This window comes from Lactuca virosa, chromosome 5 (assembly GCF_052849685.1).
Source record: "Lactuca virosa cultivar CGN04683 chromosome 5, Lactuca_virosa_CGN04683_v6, whole genome shotgun sequence".
Lineage (NCBI taxonomy): Eukaryota > Viridiplantae > Streptophyta > Magnoliopsida > Asterales > Asteraceae > Lactuca > Lactuca virosa.
The window spans coordinates 427,055,330-427,068,360 of NC_136430.1; the positions used below are offsets into that span (position 1 = coordinate 427,055,330).

The 13,031-nt window shown below is 32.9% G+C and overlaps 1 long non-coding RNA gene across 1 annotated transcript; it reads right to left on the reverse strand.

Moving 5' to 3' along the window:
* Positions 1-1,238: 1,238 nt before the first annotated feature.
* Positions 1,239-4,639, reverse strand: LOC145117007 (uncharacterized). The gene is made up of 9 exons (XR_013712425.1): positions 4,329-4,639; positions 3,949-4,029; positions 3,293-3,465; positions 3,069-3,169; positions 2,931-2,997; positions 1,953-2,481; positions 1,777-1,817; positions 1,596-1,673; positions 1,239-1,473 (listed from the first exon to the last, which is right to left on the reverse strand). It is a non-coding gene; the product is annotated as an uncharacterized LOC145117007 (long non-coding RNA).
* Between the last annotated feature and the right edge of the window lie 8,392 nt (positions 4,640-13,031).

Genomic DNA, 13,031 nt, shown 5'->3' on the forward strand with positions numbered 1-13,031 from the left:
GCAAAATGGTCATTTTCATATATTTAACATATGGGCTGTTAAGGTTGAGACCCAAAGACCAAGCATATTTATCACAACATGAAATGAGTGCCATGTTTTCAAAAAGATTCTATTTTTAAGGATTTAGTGTTTAGTTTTTCTCCTTCAACATATATGAATGACGATAGTTTTTAAGGAAAGAGTGAGACTTTGTTGAAAATTCAGCATGCTCCTTGAAAATGGAAATGAAAGAGATGAAGATGACAAGGACAAAATGGTCATTTTCATAAAATTAAGATCTAGGTGACGACCCAGGTATCAAAAGCGTTATGAAACCATAAAATAAGAACCAAAATTGCAAAAAGATTCCCTTTTGAACCTAAACCACCAACCTAATCCTCCTTGTGGCATATTGAGTTGGATGAATTGTCACATTATCTTTTGAGGAAAAATTTGTTATAATTGTTTGGTGTTTCAAAGTACAATGTCTAAGTATGTTAAATTTTCATAGTGCATTGTCTTAATAAGAAAAAAAAAAGTCAAAAGTACAACGTTCATATATTTTGAATATAAAATGCTATAAATGTTAACCAAAATGAAATGTCTTAACTAGAAAAACATTTGAAAGTACAATACAATGTTGGATTTAGAAAATACAATAACTTAAAGGAAAAATAGTTGACAAAAAATTTGAACCAAGTTCAAACAAGTTTAATATTTTAAAGGTAAAATGTCTTGATAGGTTAGATTTTCAAAGTGAAATACCGTAATAGGAAAAAAGTAAAAGTAAAAAGTCTTAACAGGTTAATATGAAATTTATAAAGCTATAATGGGCAACCAAAAACAAACATGTTTAGTTTTTTTTCAAGTATAGTGACTTGATAGGAAAAATAATATGAAATTTATAAAGCTATAATGGGCAACCAAAAACAAACATGCTTAGTTTTTTCAAGTATAGTGACTTGATAGGAAAAATAATAAAATTACAATGTCTTAAAAGGTTTTATTATGAAAGTATAATGCTTTAATAATAATGCTTTATATCTTAGCATCTAAATAGCATTCAATTACAATATAAAAACTCATGAGGAAATATGGAAAGGATTTTATATTCTTTCTCATAAAATTGCAACTTGTGTCCCATTGACATCAGTCTCAATCTAAATTCTAATGCATGCCAAAATCAAAAGAGACGAGAGGAAGGATTATTATACGTTTACACTACATACTGTTGATAAATAACCTGAAGATGAAATCCATAAATGAAGCGTGTTTTTCATTTCTCCCAATATTTTAAGTTACTCTGTATCGCATGCAATTATGAAATTCAAATATTTATATTCAATACTTTTTACATCATAACAAAAATTGATAATTAAGGAGTGAAAAAACCTCACTGATGATCCATCTGGGTTATTGTGGACCAAAAAAAAAAAGATCCACAAACATGTTGACACCTAAGATCCATGTCAGTTGAAGAAACAACAAAAAGGCCTGCACGTTCATTATAATCAAAGCCATGTAATTTAAATGGGAGAATGAGAAACAATGCACTTTACATGTATGTAACTAACAGGATGATCAAAGGCTTCATGGTCTGAAAAGGATACACATACACATATGCTGGCTGCATACAAGCTCATGTTCTTTATTGGAAAACTGGAACCATGTTGATACAAAATCAGGTTGATAAGCTGCATGGAAAAGTAAATAAATACTGTTAAAATAATAAAATTTTACTCTTACAACTGTGTAACTTTTATGCAGCATAAGTGCATAACTAGGTGGAAAATTTACAGATGGGTATAGTTTCTATAGGTGAAAAGCTCCTTTGTCACCTACTTCAAAAAAAAAAAAAAACATTTCTCAGAAAAACCTACTAACATTAACTTGGCTAGTAAACAAGTTACTTAATAGGAAAGCATTGTAACATGTGATGAATGTTGTGAGCATCTAAACAGATAAATTTATACCTTTGCATTTGGTTATCAAACATCTGATGCATACAACATTCACAATTTGAACTGTAATTTCTTGTCTACAAACCATGCATCTGTTAGATGGACCTCTTCTTTATAATCTACTATTCAAAAGACCGATTTCAATTAAAAAATTAAACAATAAAGACAGACTTTTTTTAAATGAATTACAGCAGGAGTGAGGGAGAAAGTCCCCATTTAGGTCAAGAAGCTCTAAACATTCATGTGGGTTTAGTTTCACTCGTGTGATGCCCCCATTTGGGTTAAAAAAAAAAAAAAAAAACAAACAAAATTCAGAAACAGAGAGAACATAACACATATACAAAAAAAACAGCATACGTTATTTTGACCTAATAAAGAGCTTGTGTTCTTTAACCTTGGAATCTCAGAAATAGGAAAAGAGGCGATGACATAAACAGTCCCACAAAAAATCGCAAACACCTCTCCAAAGTATCCTCATTTGATAATGATTCAAGCTTACCTTCCGTATGCCCCCAAAAATTAAATTTCATTCTCTAAAATCCTGCAGCAAGAAAATTACAAACATAAGTCGAAATGTTTTTGTAGCAGTGACAATCAAAAACTGTTTCAAATACCCAAATTATATAGTAGTTGGTTAACAATCAACATGCCAAATTCATCCGAGTGTATATTATTCGGAAAGGAAACCTAACTTAATTAAACAGAAACACACAACTTTATATGCAACTTTTAGTTAGAACCAAACTACACTTCTATTTCTGATTGAGTTAAAAACACAAACACTAATTTATCTTTCGCTGATCAAATCTCTAATAGCTCAATAAGTTGTTCAATATTTTAATTTGGTCTGTGATTATTTCAAAGTGAAGTGAGTAGTAGCGAACTTCAAATAAAACTTTCATATCTAGGAAGCCAAATATTTTCAATATGACAAAAATTTGAAAAATCAAAATCCAAAATTTACAAAACATAGAAGAATCTGAACAAAACCTTTGAAACATGGCAAAGCGTAACAGAAATGACCATAACCACAGATGACATCACTGCATTCATAACACTGCAACAACCACAAACCTAATTGAGCATCAATAAGCCATACAAATTGAAAAATACATAAATTTATCATACCCATCATATCATATACTCTGTTACATACATAATCGTGGAGCACTTCAGAACATAATAGGTCTCAACTCCACCATCATCTCATCCAACAATTTCAAGTTGTTCTACATGAATGAGAATACATTGCCCATTAAGTCAAAAAGAAACAACAGTTTTGTCATGATGTGATTAAGGAAATCATTATCATGAACTTAATTCAGACACAACATGAACTTTGAGTTTCTTACTCCTTGATAAAATCCAACTAAGCCACCAGTGTTCACCAATATCATCTGGTTGGACCTTTCATATATGTGTGATAACAATTGGCATTTACTTATACATCCGATGGATACAACTTAATTTCAAGACTTCTACGAGCAACATTTGCAGTCAGGTTTCCATGGGAAGGTACAGTCCCCTAACCATGTAGGAAAAGGAATAAGTTCCACTTAAGGTAAGAAAAGAATCTTATCAATGCAACCGATAAGAAATGAACCAAAGGATTAATCATCATACCACTATCAAAACAAAAGAAGTTATCAATTAAGTGAGTTCATAACAAATCAAGAACAAATCAAGAACAGGATATATATATATATATATATATATATATATATATATATATATATATATATATATAGCGATTCGAGATGCTATGGTCTCACAATTTTCTAAAATATTCTGCCTGCCTTTCTAACAAACGCCCTCCCATAATAAATAACCTAAAATGACAGAGGATCTGCCTTAATTCCCAAAATGCCCCTGCTGTCCCACTAACTTTGTAGTGCTCTCTTGGTTGTCTGTGGTCCCCTCTCCCATTGAAATATTAACCATTTGATTAGCAACTAATAAAAAATTTACCCTTTTGAAATATTAACCGTGGCAAATGGGTGAAACTTACAATATGCAATGTCTGTTTGGCACACAAAATCTGACTTGTACAGAAGAGTGATACACATCATCCGGACCTGATTGGCATTGACTGCAGTTTGATACATTTGCAGCATAAAGAAAAAGACGATTTATGTGAAGGTTTTATATTGAAAAACTTGCATATTGTAAGTACCAAAATTGAAAAAAAAAAAAAAAAAAAAAAAACTGCTACAGTCATGGACCAAAAATGTAATATTACTCTAAAAAAATTGATAAATCATTCATATAGTGATACAGAATCAGTGATATTCTGTAACACTTGTGTCTGAGGAGGGTAAAAAAGTAATTTCATCCAATTTGGCATATTATATCAAACTTTAATAACTACTTCATTTTGAACTAACTTACTGGCCAATATGAAAATGGACATGATCCCAAATATGACTCCGTGTTGTTCCTTTTCAAAACAGAAAAGAGTATTTCTGTATGCATGAATGGCATGTTTTATCTTATACAAAAAGGCACAACTTGTCAGAAGAATATAGAGCACAAAAACTTAGAGAGCAGAGTAAAATATACATTTGGTCCCTGATTGTATAGCTAATTTATGAATTTGGGTCTTTATTTGAGGTTCTTGTAACATTTCTGGTCCCTGTTCCAAGTAAATTGGCTATTTTTTGCAAATTTGGTCCCAAAATTATTGTCATTCAAAAAAGTTATAAACCGCAAAAAAGAATCAAAATTAAAATAATCAGCTACACTCAGGGACCAAAATATAAATAATACTTAAAAAAAGATAGATAAATCATTTAATTAGTGTTACAAAATCATTGATATTTAATTATGAAAATTATCTATTAAGATATTAATATATGATCAAGTAACAAAAAGTGCCACCAGAAAAAACGAGATGAAATCCAAACTTTTTTAAGATGACTATTACCTCATCAGTTATACAAAGGTAACAATAAGATGCTTGTTCAAGCATATCACAGCTGAATGAAGAGGTTCCTGCAAAAAAATGATTTTTTTAAACAATATTCTCATATATATAATCTTTTTAATCACAAAGGTAAAAACTGACATCCTTTTTATATTGACCACTTGTTTTTAATATTTCAACCCACAAAAGACCACACCATGTGGCATTTCCCTGATGTCCTATTTCGCTAAATAAAAGCACATTTTTTAAAAAATAAAAAATGAAAGAATCAACAAAATAAAAAGAAACTTTTGTATCGAATTACTAGGCGTACTCTGTTACATAATCCTGAAACACTACAGAATAATCAAGTCATAAAGAAACAGCAGTTTTGCCATGATGTGATTAAGTACAATAAAAAAAATCATCATCATGAACTTAATTCGGAAAAAAACATAACATTTTTGTTTCTTACTCTTTAATAAAATCCAGTTGAGCCACCATAGTACGCCAATATGATCTATATGTGTGCCAAAGGAAGATAAGATAGATACATATAACTGAAATAAGCATGGGCAATACTACAACAAAATAATGTTGAAACAATCGGCATATACTTAATTTCAAGACTTCCACTAGAAAAAACATTTACAATCAGGTTTCCATGGCAAAGTATAGTCACCTAACTATGTAAGAAAAGGAATAAGTTCCACTTATAGTAAGAAAAAATTCAACTAGAAACCTTTGGTGTCCGCTTGTATAACATATTGTAACATCATCTGGTTTTGGTGGACAAAAACAGTGATGATTGTTACTTCCCTAAAAAGCACCGATTCATATAGCAAATAAATCAAATGATCATTTGATTAAGATTCAAGCTAATCTTCCTTATGACCCCAAAAACCAAATTTCAAACTCTAAAATACTGCAGTAGGAAAATTACAAACATAAGTCCAAATATTTTTGTAGCAAAGACAATCAAAAAACTGTTTCAAATATGCAAATGCATCCGAGTGTATGTTAAAATAATTGAAAAGGAAACATAACTTAATTAAACAGAAACATACAACTTTATGCACAACTTTTAGTTAGAACCACAGTACACTTCTGAGTTAAAAATACGAACAAATACATTATCTTTCCCTAAGTGAATCTCTAATAACCCAATAAGTTATTTAGTATTTTAATTTGGCTTGTGATTATTTACTTATCTCTACATAATTTAATCTAGTAACATTTTTACCCTCAAAACAAAGTAAAACAACTCTTTAACTTAATTCAGACATTTCATCAAACACCTAACCTGCACAGAAAAACAATCTACAATTAAACCATACTTTTTTGAATTTCAAAACTACTTAATTTACCAACATCGCCACTTCCTTGACCAATCATCTTCGTTTGATGGATGCTTTCATGCTTTGGATTCAGATTGACGACAAAAATTCAAAAAACCAACAAAGAAAACAATAGATGGAGGCGAAAGGAGAAAGAAACCCAGAGCGAAAAAAGATCCGTGCTCTTTTTCTTGATCGATGATGACCTTGAACCAAACTGACCGATGAATCCAGTAATGAAGAAAAGAGACCTGAAGAATCTTAGCTTATTGAAAATATGTAACAAAAACAAAAACAAATCAATAATACAAAAAAAGAATCATGAACGTTACCTAAGAGACGAAGAGGGAAACGCAGAGGATTCTTGAACGCGGGAAAATGAAAGAAAGAGGAAGCGGTGGTGTCGCTAGAAGAAGAGGAGAACGTGGTGCCTCCAAATAAAACCCTCTTCTTCTTCTTCTTCTTCTTCTTCAAAGAAACATGTCTCCGGTGGTGTTTGGAGAACAGCCGAATGAGTGAAGAAGGTATATATTAAGCGCCAATACACCGACCCAACCTTTTCGACTTCCGAATTCCAACGGTTCTTTTTATAAAACCTTTCCAAAAGCAACACCTTCCTAAATTACGATACTAACAAACAAAACTTTTCCATTTATCTTAAGCCACATAACCCCTAACTTTTGACTTTCACCATTTTAAACTGTAAATTTATCATTTATTGCAAAATTGGTACCTTACTCTCTCATTTTACATTTTAACCCTTTTTTTTATCTAATTTGGTCCAAACTTCTTTTAGAAAAATTTCCAAATATTTTTTACAACTTTCTTTTTATATATATTTCTTAAAACTTAGCTTTTTTAGTTATTTTGTTACAACTGTTAAATCATTTTTATAATATAAGTTATTTTACTAAAAAAATGATTTGTGTTGTATGTACGTTTCTAAAAGTCCTTTATTATTATAAGTTATATTTCTTAATTCGTTTCTTGTATTTTACAAAAAATATTTTTTAATATTTTTTTATCAAATCGTTTTTATAAAAGTAGTTTTTTTTTAAGTTATTTTTACAAAGATTTAGATCTTCTCTTTGATGCATGTATTTTAAGATTTTCCCTGTATTTACAAATATATTTTTTCAAAAATCAACTTCTATTTTTTACATATTCATTTTTATGCACGTGTAGTTGTAAAAATATGTTAAAAAAGTTTTATTTTTTTTAACATATTTTTTTATAAATAAAAAATAAAAAATAAAAACTAAAAGTGCACCTTAAGGTATGCACTTTCATGATATAACTAAATGTAACCCACCATATATCGTAAATTACAATTATGTCTTGTTTGTTGCACATGTTATATTTTCCGCAATGTATATTATACATCATGCAATTTTCTTTGTTTTACAATTTTGGTCCAATTATTTTTTTTCAAATTTTTTCCAAACCTTATTTTTTTACAAATTTTCAATAACTTTTTTCTTTCAATTAACATACAACAAAAGAATTTAGCATTTTGACAAAATTTTAGACACATTTGATCGTAATTTCAAGCAAAAAGGGATAATATTAGTAGTTTCTAATTAACTTTTTCTTTATACACACAAAATTTATCATTCAAAACACAAAGATAATATTACTAGTTACAGCTTATTATATAATCAACATATTAAATCATTTCTTTATCTATTTATAAAACAAATAAATTTGTTTAATTCTATTTTTTACTAAAAAAAACTTAAATTTATCGATAATTTTATTTATCCATAGTTTCTATTAATGTTTTAGGTTGCATATTATAATGTTTAAAGAAAGTAATATTTGGATTCTATTTAACATGTATAACTAATTATGTTCGTAATTTTATTTTCTCTAAATAATCACCAAAATAATCATATTAAATACCTACATATTTACTTTCAACCAGTTTTTAAGGCGATTCTCAACATGACCACTTTGTATGATTTCGAACTGAAATGCCCTCGTACGTATATGTAGTAATCTTTACGTTTTAATTAATTTGTTTTAGATTTCATAGAACATCATTTTAAAACTAAACATTCAGCGTAAAACATGTATTCAAATAAACATCAATTCAAAAACCTAAGATGTTTATATGTTACACATTCTTCATAATATTTGTGTGTAACGTCGACACTATGGCACATAGCAATCAACCATGGAACTTTGTATGGTCATAAGTCAACATTTTTGAAAATGACATACAAAATTCCCCACACAACACACTGTTGTGATACCCCGACAATACTAGTACGTATTTGAAGCTCTCATGTGGCATCCGTAAGTTAGGTATAAACTGTAACATCCCGAAAATCAGGTATATTTATTATCTCTTGAATTTTTTATAAAAAATGACACATTTGGTCCCTTGAAGAAAAAGGCTCTCGGATTAGGTCGTACGCAGGGCATACATATGAGTACGCGCGCGCAGCGTACTCATGCAGTTTGCATGATCGCAGATGGCCAGCTAGTACGTTGGGTGTACGTGTGGTACGTTGAGCGTACTAGCCCAGACTCCAAACCCTAATTTCATGGGTTGCTCCCTACATAAAGAACATTAAGTCCTCTTTTGGTCACCCTTATCAGCCTCCAAACCTTCCCTAAACCCTAATCCCGAGTTTGAGTTCATTTAGGTGTTTTTGGTGCATTTAGTTGAAGAAGGAAGCTTGAGAAGAAGAAGTGGGTGTTAGCAAGCTTGTAGATCCAGAAAGATCCCCTCCTTGTGCAACATTTTCAGCTATAAAGTTTGTATCTTGACAAGTCTTTCATTAGATCTCCATGTTTGAAGTTTTAAGAGGTTTGTCCCCAACGATTGGACCTTTATGAGTTTGGGGCACTCCAGGGGTTTGTAGTTGTCCTTTCATGTATTATGGGACTTGTGGATTCATAAAAATGGCAGCTTTATCACTTCTTTTGGTTCATGCATGAACAAAATAGCTTAGAATGTGTTGGGAGTTTATGAATGTTGCTTTGGGACTTTTCTAGCCATGCAAAGGCTTAAAGTTAATAACTTTATGATTTTAGACGTCTTAGAATGGCTAGATCTATGTTTGGGAGTAATTGCCTTAAGGGTTTAAGATACAAGTTGGTAGAAATAGGAACGGACGGGCTACGTTGGGCATGCTCCTGGCTACGCCCCGCATAGCCGGTCCCAACCTCATCATTTCACTGATTCGAGTTGTACGCCCCGCGTAGGTTGTGGTATGCTCAGTGTACTCGTTGAGCGTTGACTTTTGTTGACTTTGACCATCGGTCAAGATTTAGGGTTTTTGGACCATGAGAAGGGAAAAATGGTCCTTTTGCCCATAGAAGGGTTAGTCGTGAGATTTGGACTCGCGAGTGAGTTTTTGGACCTTAATTATTAATTAAGATTAATTATTTTGTTGACTAGGCGGAGTCTAGATCCGACAGTTCGGGTGCTAGGTTTTCGTGGCATCAGTATCAGGTGAGTCTCCTCACTTTATTCTTACATGTGTGGTAGGATAGTTGTATTTATGATGACCAGTTGGGTCTAGCTGTTATGGTTATGTTATGTTATTTATATGTGACTGAGGCTGTTGATAGCCAACCAGGGTTGCTGATATCCCACAGGGCGTGCTGTTAGCCCACTGGGACTGCTGATAGTCCTCAGGGTTGTGAATAACACATAGTTGTTTCTTTTATGTTATGCTATGTTGTATGTGGTATCTTGGGGAACTCACTAAAATTTATGCTTACATTTGTTGATTTATATGTGGCAGGTACTTCACAGGACCGCGGGAAGGCGAAGGTCTGATTGTACACACGTGTTGGGAGATTTACTACTGGGACATGTTTATGAACTCTGATAATTATGATATTGGTTTTTTTGGGATAATTATGTATTTGATAACTTGGTTGTGAAACTTTGATTTTAGTAATTTAAAAATGAAAATTTTGGTCTAAAATTTGAGGTTTTACAACTCGGTATCAAAGCCCTGGTTTGAGGGATTTGGATGAACCTCTGGGTGATTCCAAACTCAAACTAAAGATCTGAAAATTTTTAAAAACTAAACAAGGAATGAAGATTTTTACTGGAGGAAAACCCAAAAAAGCAGTGTGTACAATCAACCAGCGCTCGGGCGGTAGTTTCCCAAAATACCAAAATTTATAATATGAGTAGTGCAGAGCAGATATATCTATACTATGAGCTGGTATAATTGCATGCTAGTTAGTGATAGGCTAAGGAATCTTGCAGGAATAGGGTGATAAAGTTACTTGATTTGTGATTCCTTTCTTGGATTAATCGGTTTCTTCACGGGTGAACGGGTTTGCGCGTCGGTAGTTAGAGTGGGTCATTTGGATCCTGTGTTTTCTTTATGCACAAGATTGAATAAGAAAGTGTAGGCGTGTGTGGCTTCTCCTTGACTAAGTTATTATTTCCTTTTGTCATTTATCGAAAGTAAAATAGTGGGGATATAGGGCAGCTAGTCTTTTGGGATTTTCCTTATTTTTAGCATTGTTAGATAGCAGTAAGTTTGATTTAGTCATGATGTCGTTTGTTTTCTTTTCGTTTATTCTTGTGTATGTAAGCCTATATAAGGCACATCTTTGGTTTAATTAAATATACCCAAGAAAAGCACCTTTAGTGCACGTCGTGAGTTTTGAGTGTGTGTATATTTTGTGGGGCCTGAACCAACATTTGGTATCAGAGAAGGTGAAAACGGTGTCGGTTTGAGAGTCGACTTTCGAAGGGGAGGAGCTGTAACGCCCGTGTTTCTAGGCTAGGCATTAATGTTGATATAATAGTCTAGGTTAACCTTTGTAACTCATTTTGAAATAATAAGAATGTATTATTTGAGTATTATGTGATTTATGCCTAATTGTTGTGACTTAATTGAATTAAGGATAATTTAAGCGTTAAAAATAAAATGTTAGATAAACCCGATATCGATACATGAAGTTGTAGTGGTCGTGGCAAGGTTTCCGAATATATAAAGTTTGCCGAAATCCGAGTTATAACGAAGAAGTTATGACCTGTCGAAGTTTCGCGACAGAACCGGCACGACACTATATGACGTAAAATACGAATTTAAGATAGAGCGATATCTAGCCTTAGTGATCTAAACAAAAGTCATGGAATACGTTAAACCGAGAGCGTGCATAAAAAGAACGTCCAAATCTGACTTCGTATGAGGAAGTTATGATTTTTCTAAGTTTCGACGTAGCGGTATACAACCCAAATCTCGAAATTGAGATCGAGTGATATTTGGCCGAAACAATCGAAACGAGAATTGAAGATCTCGTCATTAGTAGTCCAACGGTAAAAAGACAGACGAAAACGGACGTCGGATGAAGAAGTTATGATTTTATAACGGAGTTTTCCTGTCCCGGCTTACTAAAAATAATATAATAAAAATAAAGTCAAAATTAACCGACGGAGTCTAAACGAAAGTTGTAGAACATAGTCTCACCTACGCGTGGATATAAAGAACGTCGAAAACGGAGCTCGTATGCGAAAGTTATGAATTTTTGAAGTTTGAGGCACGCATACCAAAGCTTATCCGAAGAGTACGCCCAGCGTACTGCTTGTAAAGGGAGTACGCCCAGCGTACTCTGAAGTTACGCCCAGCGTAATCGCAGGGATCAGCCCCTATAAATAGATGTTGTGGGCTGCCGAGTTTTAGTGCTCAAATTCTTCTCTCTCTCCCATATTTCCTCGTTTTGCGTGCAAGAAATACCCCCGAAGCCCCGGTATTATTCCCGAGACCCGAAGCAAGTCCCGAAGCCCCGAAGATCCCGAGAAGTAAAGTTTCTGAGCCGAAACTCTGCCCACGAGAAGCCCGGTTTTCAAGAAAAGCATCCCGGTTTTATCGGAAACAATTGTTTTAAGAGACGAGGTGCTGTCCGATCATTGTCTTATCAAGTGAGTGTATATTCGTTTTCTTCTAACACATAGATATGAAGTATTCTTTATGAAATACGTGCTATGTGTCTATATATTATTTGTTTATTTGAACTAGTCGTTGAATGGATGTTTTGTACGGGTTTTAAGCTGTATATAAATGTATATATTTTATATACTAATATGTTGGGTAGAACATGGATAGACAGTTGGTGTGTGATGAAATAAAATGATGAGAGGCCTCGATGTTGTTGTTGATCTAGTCATCTAGCGGAGTATGGATGACGACCACGGACTCTTTCTAGACAGTCCAGTGGAACGCTAGCAGGCTCATAACCTGTAGGTGTTTGTGAACGATGTGTTCACCGGTGTACTCCATCCCCCTCATGGTTGCCTTTAGGACATTTATTGTGGAGGAAACCCCTTCGCGGTTATGTCCACCCCGATGAAAATCCTTAGACTAGGTCCCTTGTGATAGTTGTTTTAGGGACATAAAGTGAGGATAACGGGAATGGGTAATCGGGTTATTGTTGGTTGATGAACTAAATATAATTATTTATTATGGGTTGAAAACCCTATATGCTCATCAGGCTCCTAAGCCTGACCTACTCAGTTTTTCTTTGTATTACAGGTAGTGGCACGAGAGCATAAGTTGGATGACATTGTCAAGATATTTTTGGATTATAAACCAGTAGTTATATGTAACTGTTGTAAGGTCTATTTTGTATCGTTTATGCTTTTGGTCTGTATCGGAACATGACATCCCGAGGTTTTTGTTATATAATGAAAATACATTTCTTTATGAAATGCTTTGATAAATTCTTATCATATTTTGTTTTGGGAACAAATTCCGCAACTCTTTTAATCAAAGGATTACTCTGATTTTATTTAAAAGCATAAATTAAATCGGTCTTTTCTGGCCGTGATTTTGGGGATGTCACAGTTGGTATTAGAGCATTAGTTTAAGCGAA